Source organism: Syngnathus scovelli, chromosome 14, assembly GCF_024217435.2.
Source record: "Syngnathus scovelli strain Florida chromosome 14, RoL_Ssco_1.2, whole genome shotgun sequence".
Classification (NCBI taxonomy): domain Eukaryota; kingdom Metazoa; phylum Chordata; class Actinopteri; order Syngnathiformes; family Syngnathidae; genus Syngnathus; species Syngnathus scovelli.
The window spans coordinates 85,001-97,427 of record NC_090860.1 but is presented as its reverse complement, the minus strand read 5'-3'; the positions used below and the strand labels follow the sequence as shown (position 1 = coordinate 97,427).

Here is a 12,427-nt window from a genome sequence, read left to right as displayed (position 1 = left end):
CGGCCACTTGGCTCGTGCGCACGGCCTCCCGGATGTGCCGGGCGGGTGCGCGAGCTCGCCGGCCGCTGGAAGTCGAATGAGGCGCCGCAACCACCCCCGCGGTGCTTATAAACAGCCGATCCGCTCGGCGGGGGCTATTTTCGGCCACTTGGCTCGTGCGCACGGCCTCCCGGATGTGCCAGGCGGGTGCGCGGGCTCGCCGGCCGCTGGAAGTCGAATGAGGCGCCGCGACCACCTCCGCGGTGCTTATAAAAAGCCGATCCGCTCGGCGGGGGCTATTTTCGGCCACTTGGCTCGTGCGCACGGCCTCCCGGATGTGCCGGGCGGGTGCGCGAGCTCGCCGGCCGCTGGAAGTCGAATGAGGCGCCGCGACCACCTCCGCGGTGCTTATAAACAGCCGATCCGCTCGGCGGGGGCTATTTTCGGCCACTTGGCTCGTGCGCACGGCCTCCCGGATGTGCCGGGCGGGTGCGCGAGCTCGCCGGCCGCTGGAAGTCGAATGAGGCGCCGCGACCACCTCCGCGGTGCTTATAAACAGCCGATCCGCTCGGCGGGGGCTATTTTCGGCCACTTGGCTCGTGCGCACGGCCTCCCGGAGTTGCCGGGCGGGTGCGCGAGCTCGCCGGCCGCTGGAAGTCGAATGAGGCGCCGCGACCACCTCCGCGGTGCTTACAAACAGCCGATCCGCTCGGCGGGGGCTATTTTCGTCCACTTGGCTTGTGCGCACGGCCTCCCGGATGTGCCGGGCGGGTGCGCGGGCTCGCCGGCCGCTGGAAGTCGAATGAGGCGCCGCGACCACCTCCGCGGTGCTTATAAACAGCCGATCCGCTCGGCGGGGGCTATTTTCGGCCACTTGGCTCGTGCGCACGGCCTCCCGGATGTGCCGGGCGGGTGCGCGAGCTCGCCGGCCGCTGGAAGTCGAATGAGGCGCCGCGACCACCTCCGCGGTGCTTATAAACAGCCGATCCGCTCGGCGGGGGCTATTTTCGGCCACTTGGCTCGTGCGCACGCCCTCCCGGATGTGCCGGGCGGGTGCGCGAGCTCGCCGGCCGCTGGAAGTCGAATGAGGCGCCGCGACCACCTCCGCGGTGCTTATAAACTGCCGATCCGCTCGGCGGGGGCTATTTTCGGCCACTTGGCTCGTGCGCACGGCCTCCCGGATGTGCCGGGCGGGTGCGCGAGCTCGCCGGCCGCTGGAAGTCGAATGAGGCGCCGCGACCACCTCCGCGGTGCTTATAAACAGCCGATCCGCTCGGCGGGGGCTATTTTCGGCCACTTGGCTCGTGCGCACGGCCTCCCGGATGTGCCGGGCGGGTGCGCGAGCTCGCCGGCCGCTGGAAGTCTAATGAGGCGCCGCGACCACCTCCGCGGTGCTTATAAACAGCCGATCCGCTCGGCGGGGGCTATTTTCGGCCACTTGACTCGTGCGCACGGCCTCCCGGATGTGCCGGGCGGGTGCGCGAGCTCGCCGGCCGCTTGAAGTCGAATGAGGCGCCGCGACCACCTCCGCGGTGCTTATAAACAGCCGATCCGCTCGGCGGGGGCTATTTTCGGCCACTTGGCTCGTGCGCACGGCCTCCCGGATGTGCCGGGCGGGTGCGCGAGCTCCCCGGCCGCTGGAAGTCGAATGAGGCGCCGCGACCACCTCCGCGGTGCTTATAAACAGCCGATCCGCTCGGCGGGGGCTATTTTCGGCCACTTGGCTCATGCGCACGGCCTCCCGGATGTGCCGGGCGGGTGCACGAGCTCGCCGGCCGCTGGAAGTCGAATGAGGCGCCGCGACCACCTCCGCGGTGCTTATAAACTGCCGATCCGCTCGGCGGGGGCTATTTTCGGCCACTTGGCTCGTGCGCACGGCCTCCCGGATGTGCCGGGCGGGTGCGCGAGCTCGCCGGCCGCTGGAAGTCGAATGAGGCGCCGCGACCACCTCCGCGGTGCTTATAAACAGCCGATCCGCTCGGCCGGGGCTATTTTCGGCCACTTGGCTCGTGCGCACGGCCTCCCGGATGTGCCGGGCGGGTGCGCGATCTCGCCGGCCGCTGGAAGTCGAATGAGGCGCCGCGACCACCTCCGCGGTGCTTATAAACCGCCGATCCGCTCGGCGGGGGCTATTTTCGGCCACTTGGCTCGTGCGCACGGCCTCCCGGATGTGCCGGGCGGGTGCGCGAGCTCGCCGGCCGCTGGAAGTCGAATGAGGCGCCGCGACCACCTCCGCGGTGCTTATAAACAGCCGATCCGCTCGGCGGGGGCTATTTTCGGCCACTTGGCTCGTGCGCACGGCCTCCCGGATGTGCCGGGCGGGTGCGCGAGCTCGCCGGCCGCTGGAAGTCGAATGAGGCGCCGCGACCACCTCCGCGGTGCTTATAAACAGCCGATCCGCTCGGCGGGGGCTATTTTCGGCCACTTGGCTCGTGCGCACGGCCTCCCGGATGTGCCGGGCGGGTGCGCGAGCTCGCCGCCCGCCGGAAGTCGAATGAGGCGCCGCGACCACCTCTGCGGTGCTTATAAACAGCCGATCCGCTCGGCGGGGGCTATTTTCGGCCACTTGGCTCGTGCGCACGGCCTCCCGGATGTGCCGGGCGGGTGCGCGAGCTCGCCGGCCGCTGGAAGTCGAATGAGGCGCCGCGACCACCTCCGCGGTGCTTATAAACAGCCGATCCGCTCGGCGGGGGCTATTTTCGGCCACTTGGCTCGTGCGCACGGCCTCCCGGATGTGCCGGGCGGGTGCGCGAGCTCGCTGGCCGCTGGAAGTCGAATGAGGCGCCGCGACCACCTCCGCGGTGCTTATAAACAGCCGATCCGCTCGGCGGGGGCTATTTTCGGCCACTTGGCTCGTGCGCACGGCCTCCCGGATGTGCCGGGCGGGTGCGCGAGCTCGCCGGCCGCTGGAAGTCGAATGAGGCGCCGCGACCACCTCCGCGGTGCTTATAAACAGCCGATCCGCTCGGCGGAGGCTATTTTCGGCCACTTGGCTCGTGCGCACGGCCTCCCGGATGTGCCGGGCGGGTGCGCGAGCTCGCCGGCCGCTGGAAGTCGAATGAGGCGCCGCGACCACCTCCGCGGTGCTTATAAACAGCCGATCCGCTCGGCGGAGGCTATTTTCGGCCACTTGGCTCGTGCGCACAGCCTCCCGGATGTGCCGGGCGGGTGCGCGAGCTCGCCGCCCGCCGGAAGTCGAATGAGGCGCCGCGACCACCTCCGCGGTGCTTATAAACAGCCGATCCGCTCGGCGGGGGCTATTTTCGGCCACTTGGCTCGTGCGCACGGCCTCCCGGATGTGCCGGGCGGGTGCGCGAGCTCGCCGGCCGCTGGAAGTCGAATGAGGCGCCGCGACCACCTCCGCGGTGCTTATAAACAGCCGATCCGCTCGGCGGGGGCTATTTTCGGCCACTTGGCTCGTGCGCACGGCCTCCCGGATGTGCCGGGCGGGTGCGCGAGCTCGCCGGCCGCTGGAAGTCGAATGAGGCGCCGCGACCACCTCCGCGGTGCTTATAAACAGCCGATCCGCTCGGCGGGGGCTATTTTCGGCCACTTGGCTCGTGCGCACGGCCTCCCGGATGTGCCGGGCGGGTGCGCGAGCTCGCCGGCCGCTGGAAGTCGAATGAGGCGCCGCGACCACCTCCGCGGTGGTTATAAACAGCCGATCCGCTCGGCGGGGGCTATTTTCGGCCACTTGGCTCGTGCGCACGGCCTCCCGGATGTGCCGGGCGGGTGCGCGATCTCGCCGGCCGCTGGAAGTCGAATGAGGCGCCGCGACCACCTCCGCGGTGCTTATAAACAGCCGATCCGCTCGGCGGGGGCTATTTTCGGCCACTTGGCTCGTGCGCACAGCCTCCCGGATGTGCCGGGCGGGTGCGCGAGCTCGCCGGCCGCTGGAAGTCGAATGAGGCGCCGCGACCACCTCCGCGGTGCTTATAAACAGCCGATCCGCTCGGCGGGGGCTATTTTCGGCCACTTGGCTCGTGCGCACGGCCTCCCGGATGTGCCGGGCGGGTGCGCGAGCTCGCCGGCCGCTTGAAGTCGAATGAGGCGCCGCGACCACCTCCGCGGTGCTTATAAACAGCCGATCCGCTCGGCGGGGGCTATTTTCGGCCACTTGGCTCGTGCGCACGGCCTCCCGGATGTGCCGGGCGGGTGCGCGAGCTCCCCGGCCGCTGGAAGTCGAATGAGGCGCCGCGACCACCTCCGCGGTGCTTATAAACAGCCGATCCGCTCGGCGGGGGCTATTTTCGGCCACTTGGCTCGTGCGCACGGCCTCCCGGATGTGCCGGGCGGGTGCGCAGGCTCGCCGGCCGCTGGAAGTCGAATGAGGCGCCGCGACCACCTCCGCGGTGCTTATAAACAGCCGATCCGCTCGGCGGGGGCTATTTTCGGCCACTTGGCTCGTGCGCACGGCCTCCCGGATGTGCCGGGCGGGTGCGCGAGCTCGCCGGCCGCTGGAAGTCGAATGAGGCGCCGCAACCACCCCCGCGGTGCTTATAAACAGCCGATCCGCTCGGCGGGGGCTATTTTCGGCCACTTGGCTCGTGCGCACGGCCTCCCGGATGTGCCAGGCGGGTGCGCGGGCTCGCCGGCCGCTGGAAGTCGAATGAGGCGCCGCGACCACCTCCGCGGTGCTTATAAACAGCCGATCCGCTCGGCGGGGGCTATTTTCGGCCACTTGGCTCGTGCGCACGGCCTCCCGGATGTGCCGGGCGGGTGCGCGAGCTCCCCGGCCGCTGGAAGTCGAATGAGGCGCCGCGACCACCTCCGCGGTGCTTATAAACAGCCGATCCGCTCGGCGGGGGCTATTTTCGGCCACTTGGCTCATGCGCACGGCCTCCCGGATGTGCCGGGCGGGTGCACGAGCTCGCCGGCCGCTGGAAGTCGAATGAGGCGCCGCGACCACCTCCGCGGTGCTTATAAACTGCCGATCCGCTCGGCGGGGGCTATTTTCGGCCACTTGGCTCGTGCGCACGGCCTCCCGGATGTGCCGGGCGGGTGCGCGAGCTCGCCGGCCGCTGGAAGTCGAATGAGGCGCCGCGACCACCTCCGCGGTGCTTATAAACAGCCGATCCGCTCGGCCGGGGCTATTTTCGGCCACTTGGCTCGTGCGCACGGCCTCCCGGATGTGCCGGGCGGGTGCGCGATCTCGCCGGCCGCTGGAAGTCGAATGAGGCGCCGCGACCACCTCCGCGGTGCTTATAAACCGCCGATCCGCTCGGCGGGGGCTATTTTCGGCCACTTGGCTCGTGCGCACGGCCTCCCGGATGTGCCGGGCGGGTGCGCGAGCTCGCCGGCCGCTGGAAGTCGAATGAGGCGCCGCGACCACCTCCGCGGTGCTTATAAACAGCCGATCCGCTCGGCGGGGGCTATTTTCGGCCACTTGGCTCGTGCGCACGGCCTCCCGGATGTGCCGGGCGGGTGCGCGAGCTCGCCGGCCGCTGGAAGTCGAATGAGGCGCCGCGACCACCTCCGCGGTGCTTATAAACAGCCGATCCGCTCGGCGGGGGCTATTTTCGGCCACTTGGCTCGTGCGCACGGCCTCCCGGATGTGCCGGGCGGGTGCGCGAGCTCGCCGCCCGCCGGAAGTCGAATGAGGCGCCGCGACCACCTCTGCGGTGCTTATAAACAGCCGATCCGCTCGGCGGGGGCTATTTTCGGCCACTTGGCTCGTGCGCACGGCCTCCCGGATGTGCCGGGCGGGTGCGCGAGCTCGCCGGCCGCTGGAAGTCGAATGAGGCGCCGCGACCACCTCCGCGGTGCTTATAAACAGCCGATCCGCTCGGCGGGGGCTATTTTCGGCCACTTGGCTCGTGCGCACGGCCTCCCGGATGTGCCGGGCGGGTGCGCGAGCTCGCCGCCCGCCGGAAGTCGAATGAGGCGCCGCGACCACCTCTGCGGTGCTTATAAACAGCCGATCCGCTCGGCGGGGGCTATTTTCGGCCACTTGGCTCGTGCGCACGGCCTCCCGGATGTGCCGGGCGGGTGCGCGAGCTCGCCGGCCGCTGGAAGTCGAATGAGGCGCCGCGACCACCTCCGCGGTGCTTATAAACAGCCGATCCGCTCGGCGGGGGCTATTTTCGGCCACTTGGCTCGTGCACACGGCCTCCCGGAGTTGCCGGGCGGGTGCGCGAGCTCGCCGGCCGCTGGAAGTCGAATGAGGCGCCGCGACCACCTCCGCGGTGCTTACAAACAGCCGATCCGCTCGGCGGGGGCTATTTTCGTCCACTTGGCTCGTGCGCACGGCCTCCCGGATGTGCCGGGCGGGTGCGCGAGCTCGCCGGCCGCTGGAAGTCGAATGAGGCGCCGCGCCCACCTCCGCGGTGCTTATAAACAGCCGATCCGCTCGGCGGGGGCTATTTTCGGCCACTTGGCTCGTGCGCACGGCCTCCCGGATGTGCCGGGCGGGTGCGCGAGCTCGCCGCCCGCCGGAAACCGAATGAGGCGCCGCGACCACCTCCGCGGTGCTTATAAACAGCCGATCCGATTGGCGGGGGCTAATTTCGGCCACTTGGCTCGTGCGCACGACCTCCCGGATGTGCCGGGCGGGTGCGAGAGCTCGCCGGCCGCTGGAAGTCGAATGAGGCGCCGCGACCACCTCCGCGGTGCTTATAAACAGCCGATCCGCTCGGCGGGGGCTATTTTCGGCCACTTGGCTCGTGCGCACGGCCTCCCGGATGTGCCGGGCGGGTGCGCGAGCTCGCCGGCCGCTGGAAGTCGAATGAGGCGCCGCGACCACCTCCGCGGTGCTTATAAACAGCCGATCCGCTCGGCGGAGGCTATTTTCGGCCACTTGGCTCGTGCGCACAGCCTCCCGGATGTGCCGGGCGGGTGCGCGAGCTCGCCGCCCGCCGGAAGTCGAATGAGGCGCCGCGACCACCTCCGCGGTGCTTATAAACAGCCGATCCGCTCGGCGGGGGCTATTTTCGGCCACTTGGCTCGTGCGCACGGCCTCCCGGATGTGCCGGGCGGGTGCGCGAGCTCGCCGGCCGCTGGAAGTCGAATGAGGCGCCGCGACCACCTCCGCGGTGCTTATAAACAGCCGATCCACTCGGCGGGGGCTATTTTCGGCCACTTGGGTCGTGCGCACGGCCTCCCGGATGTGCCGGGCGGGTGCGCGAGCTCGCCGGCCGCTGGAAGTCGAATGAGGCGCCGCGACCACCTCCGCGGTGCTTATAAACAGCCGATCCGCTCGGCGGGGGCTATTTTCGGCCACTTGGCTCGTGCGCACGGCCTCCCGGATGTGCCGGGCGGGTGCGCGAGCTCGCCGGCCGCTGGAAGTCGAATGAGGCGCCGCGACCACCTCCGCGGTGCTTATAAACAGCCGATCCGCTCGGCGGGGGCTATTTTCGGCCACTTGGCTCGTGCGCACGGCCTCCCGGATGTGCCGGGCGGGTGCGCGAGCTCGCCGGCCGCTGGAAGTCGAATGAGGCGCCGCGACCACCTCCGCGGTGCTTATAAACAGCCGATCCGCTCGGCGGAGGCTATTTTCGGCCACTTGGCTCGTGCGCACAGCCTCCCGGATGTGCCGGGCGGGTGCGCGAGCTCGCCGCCCGCCGGAAGTCGAATGAGGCGCCGCGACCACCTCCGCGGTGCTTATAAACAGCCGATCCGCTCGGCGGGGGCTATTTTCGGCCACTTGGCTCGTGCGCACGGCCTCCCGGATGTGCCGGGCGGGTGCGCGAGCTCGCCGGCCGCTGGAAGTCGAATGAGGCGCCGCGACCACCTCCGCGGTGCTTATAAACAGCCGATCCGCTCGGCGGGGGCTATTTTCGGCCACTTGGCTCGTGCGCACGGCCTCCCGGATGTGCCGGGCGGGTGCGCGAGCTCCCCGGCCGCTGGAAGTCGAATGAGGCGCCGCGACCACCTCCGCAATGCTTATAAACAGCCGATCCGCTCGGCGGGGGCTATTTTCGGCCACTTGGCTCGTGCGCACGGCCTCCCGGATGTGCCGTGCGGGTGCGCAGGCTCGCCGGCCGCTGGAAGTCGAATGAGGCGCCGCGACCACCTCCGCGGTGCTTATAAACAGCCGATCCGCTCGGCGGGGGCTATTTTCGGCCACTTGGCTCGTGCGCACGGCCTCCCGGATGTGCCGGGCGGGTGCGCGAGCTCGCCGGCCGCTGGAAGTCGAATGAGGCGCCGCAACCACCCCCGCGGTGCTTATAAACAGCCGATCCGCTCGGCGGGGGCTATTTTCGGCCACTTGGCTCGTGCGCACGGCCTCCCGGATGTGCCAGGCGGGTGCGCGGGCTCGCCGGCCGCTGGAAGTCGAATGAGGCGCCGCGACCACCTCCGCGGTGCTTATAAACAGCCGATCCGCTCGGCGGGGGCTATTTTCGGCCACTTGGCTCGTGCGCACGGCCTCCCGGATGTGCCGGGCGGGTGCGCGAGCTCGCCGGCCGCTTGAAGTCGAATGAGGCGCCGCGACCACCTCCGCGGTGCTTATAAACAGCCGATCCGCTCGGCGGGGGCTATTTTCGGCCACTTGGCTCGTGCGCACGGCCTCCCGGATGTGCCGGGCGGGTGCGCGAGCTCGCTGGCCGCTGGAAGTCGAATGAGGCGCCGCGACCACCTCCGCGGTGCTTATAAACAGCCGATCCGCTCGGCGGGGGCTATTTTCGGCCACTTGGCTCGTGCGCACGGCCTCCCGGATGTGCCGGGCGGGTGCGCGAGCTCGCCGGCCGCTTGAAGTCGAATGAGGCGCCGCGACCACCTCCGCGGTGCTTATAAACAGCCGATCCGCTCGGCGGGGGCTATTTTCGGGCACTTGGCTCGTGCGCACGGCCTCCCGGATGTGCCGGGCGGGTGCGCGAGCTCGCCGGCCGCTGGAAGTCGAATGAGGCGCCGCGACCACCTCCGCGGTTAATATAAACAGCCGATCCGCTCGGCGGGGGCTATTTTCGGCCACTTGGCTCGTGCGCACGGCCTCCCGGATGTGCCGGGCGGGTGCGCGAGCTCGCCGGCCGCTGGAAGTCGAATGAGGCGCCGCGACCACCTCCGCGGTGCTTATAAACAGCCGATCCGCTCGGCGGGGGCTATTTTCGGCCACTTGGCTTGTGCGCACGGCCTCCCGGATGTGCCGGGCGGGTGCGCGGGCTCGCCGGCCGCTGGAAGTCGAATGAGGCGCCGCGACCACCTCCGCGGTGCTTATAAACAGCCGATCCGCTCGGCGGGGGCTATTTTCGGCCACTTGGCTCGTGCGCACGGCCTCCCGGATGTGCCGGGCGGGTGCGCGAGCTCGCCGGCCGCTGGAAGTCGAATGAGGCGCCGCGACCACCTCCGCGGTGCTTATAAACAGCCGATCCGCTCGGCGGGGGCTATTTTCGGCCACTTGGCTCGTGCGCACGGCCTCCCGGATGTGCCGGGCGGGTGCGCGAGATCGCCGGCCGCTGGAAGTCGAATGAGGCGCCGCGACCACCTCCGCGGTGCTTATAAACTGCCGATCCGCTCGGCGGGGGCTATTTTCGGCCACTTGGCTCGTGCGCACGGCCTCCCGGATGTGCCGGGCGGGTGCGCGAGCTCGCCGGCCGCTGGAAGTCCAATGAGGCGCCGCGACCACCTCCGCGGTGCTTATAAACAGCCGATCCGCTCGGCGGGGGCTATTTTCGGCCACTTGGCTCGTGCGCACGGCCTCCCGGATGTGCCGGGCGGGTGCGCGAGCTCGCCGGCCGCTGGAAGTCGAATGAGGCGCCGCGACCACCTCCGCGGTGCTTATAAACAGCCGATCCGCTCGGCGGGGGCTATTTTCGGCCACTTGGCTCGTGCGCACGGCCTCCCGGATGTGCCGGGCGGGTGCGCGAGCTCGCCGGCCGCTTGAAGTCGAATGAGGCGCCGCGACCACCTCCGCGGTGCTTATAAACAGCCGATCCGCTCGGCGGGGGCTATTTTCGGCCACTTGGCTCGTGCGCACGGCCTCCCGGATGTGCCGGGCGGGTGCGCGAGCTCGCCGGCCGCTGGAAGTCGAATGAGGCGCCGCGACCACCTCCGCGGTGCTTATAAACAGCCGATCCGCTCGGCGGGGGCTATTTTCGGCCACTTGGCTCGTGCGCACGGCCTCCCGGATGTGCCGGGCGGGTGCGCGAGCTCGCCGGCCGCTGGAAGTCGAATGAGGCGCCGCGACCACCTCCGCGGTGCTTATAAACAGCCGATCCGCTCGGCGGGGGCTATTTTCGGCCACTTGGCTTGTGCGCACGGCCTCCCGGATGTGCCGGGCGGGTGCGCGGGCTCGCCGGCCGCTGGAAGTCGAATGAGGCGCCGCGACCACCTCCGCGGTGCTTATAAACAGCCGATCCGCTCGGCGGGGGCTATTTTCGGCCACTTGGCTCGTGCGCACGGCCTCCCGGATGTGCCGGGCGGGTGCGCGAGCTCGCCGGCCGCTGGAAGTCGAATGAGGCGCCGCGACCACCTCCGCGGTGCTTATAAACAGCCGATCCGCTCGGCGGGGGCTATTTTCGGCCACTTGGATCGTGCGCACGCCCTCCCGGATGTGCCGGGCGGGTGCGCGAGCTCGCCGGCCGCTGGAAGTCGAATGAGGCGCCGCGACCACCTCCGCGGTGCTTATAAACTGCCGATCCGCTCGGCGGGGGCTATTTTCGGCCACTTGGCTCGTGCGCACGGCCTCCCGGATGTGCCGGGCGGGTGCGCGAGCTCGCCGGCCGCTGGAAGTCGAATGAGGCGCCGCGACCACCTCCGCGGTGCTTATAAACAGCCGATCCGCTCGGCGGGGGCTATTTTCGGCCACTTGGCTCGTGCGCACGGCCTCCCGGATGTGCCGGGCGGGTGCGCGAGCTCGCCGGCCGCTGGAAGTCGAATGAGGCGCCGCGACCACCTCCGCGGTGCTTATAAACAGCCGATCCGCTCGGCGGGGGCTATTTTCGGCCACTTGACTCGTGCGCACGGCCTCCCGGATGTGCCGGGCGGGTGCGCGAGCTCGCCGGCCGCTTGAAGTCGAATGAGGCGCCGCGACCACATCCGCGGTGCTTATAAACAGCCGATCCGCTCGGCGGGGGCTATTTTCGGCCACTTGGCTCGTGCGCACGGCCTCCCGGATGTGCCGGGCGGGTGCGCGAGCTCCCCGGCCGCTGGAAGTCGAATGAGGCGCCGCGACCACCTCCGCGGTGCTTATAAACAGCCGATCCGCTCGGCGGGGGCTATTTTCGGCCACTTGGCTCATGCGCACGGCCTCCCGGATGTGCCGGGCGGGTGCACGAGCTCGCCGGCCGCTGGAAGTCGAATGAGGCGCCGCGACCACCTCCGCGGTGCTTATAAACTGCCGATCCGCTCGGCGGGGGCTATTTTCGGCCACTTGGCTCGTGCGCACGGCCTCCCGGATGTGCCGGGCGGGTGCGCGAGCTCGCCGGCCGCTGGAAGTCGAATGAGGCGCCGCGACCACCTCCGCGGTGCTTATAAACAGCCGATCCGCTCGGCGGGGGCTATTTTCGGCCACTTGGCTCGTGCGCACGGCCTCCCGGATGTGCCGGGCGGGTGCGCGAGCTCGCCGGCCGCTGGAAGTCGAATGAGGCGCCGCGACCACCTCCGCGGTGCTTATAAACAGCCGATCCGCTCGGCGGGGGCTATTTTCGGCCTCCCGTTGGTGCCGGGCGGCGTGCGCGAGCTCGCCGGCCGCGTTCTCCTCCGCGGTGCTTATAAACAGCAGCATGCGCACGGCCTCCCAGAATTTGAACACATTTCGTCAATAAATTTCGCATATTGAATTTTGAAGTTTAATATAATGCAACAATTGAGCTCGACTTATACAAAGGATATATCATAAAATCGTAAATTTCCGTCGAATTTTAGGGGGTCGACTTATACACCGAGTCGACCTGTACACCGGCAAATACGGTAAATACGATTAAATAAAATGATACGACTGGCATAAAAACAAATATAAACCACATAAAAATAAAAGTCACCATTACGTTGAATTATTGGGAGCACCGAGCTTGTTTCTCAGAAACGAGCCGGTCCCATCCAGGCGTAATCGGAGACAATGAAACCCGAAGTGGTTAAGGTTTGTCTTTTAATGCAGGATGCTTGGTCTCCATGTGCCGAAGCAGTTTTGAAGGCTTCATTGGCTCGCTCGCTAGTTTCAGGGGCGATTGTGTCTATAAAATGCAAAATGTTGGGTCACCTCACGGCTTACGGCCATACTACCCTGAGAACGCCCGATCTCGTCCGATCTCGGAAGCTAAGCAGGGTCGGGCCTGGTTAGTACTTGGATGGGAGACCGCCTGGGAATACCAGGTGCTGTAAGCTTTTTCTTTTTCTTATGTGCACTTCAATCGTTTAAGAAGCTATTTTTTACAACACCCATCACGAATGGCATCCGGAAACAGCAAGCCTAATTTAAACTCCGACATTGAAACTATAACACGAGTTTGAAAGCTATATTATGTGGTGACATCCACAGCATTGTAGTTAAATTTTTTACCGCTAGAGAGCA

General features: G+C 68.1%; 1 non-coding gene across 1 annotated transcript; it reads left to right on the top strand.

Moving 5' to 3' along the window:
• Positions 1 to 12,121: 12,121 nt before the first annotated feature.
• LOC125981617 (5S ribosomal RNA) lies at positions 12,122 to 12,240 on the top strand. The gene has a single exon (XR_007486104.1). It is a non-coding gene; the product is annotated as a 5S ribosomal RNA (ribosomal RNA).
• Positions 12,241 to 12,427: the final 187 nt, after the last annotated feature.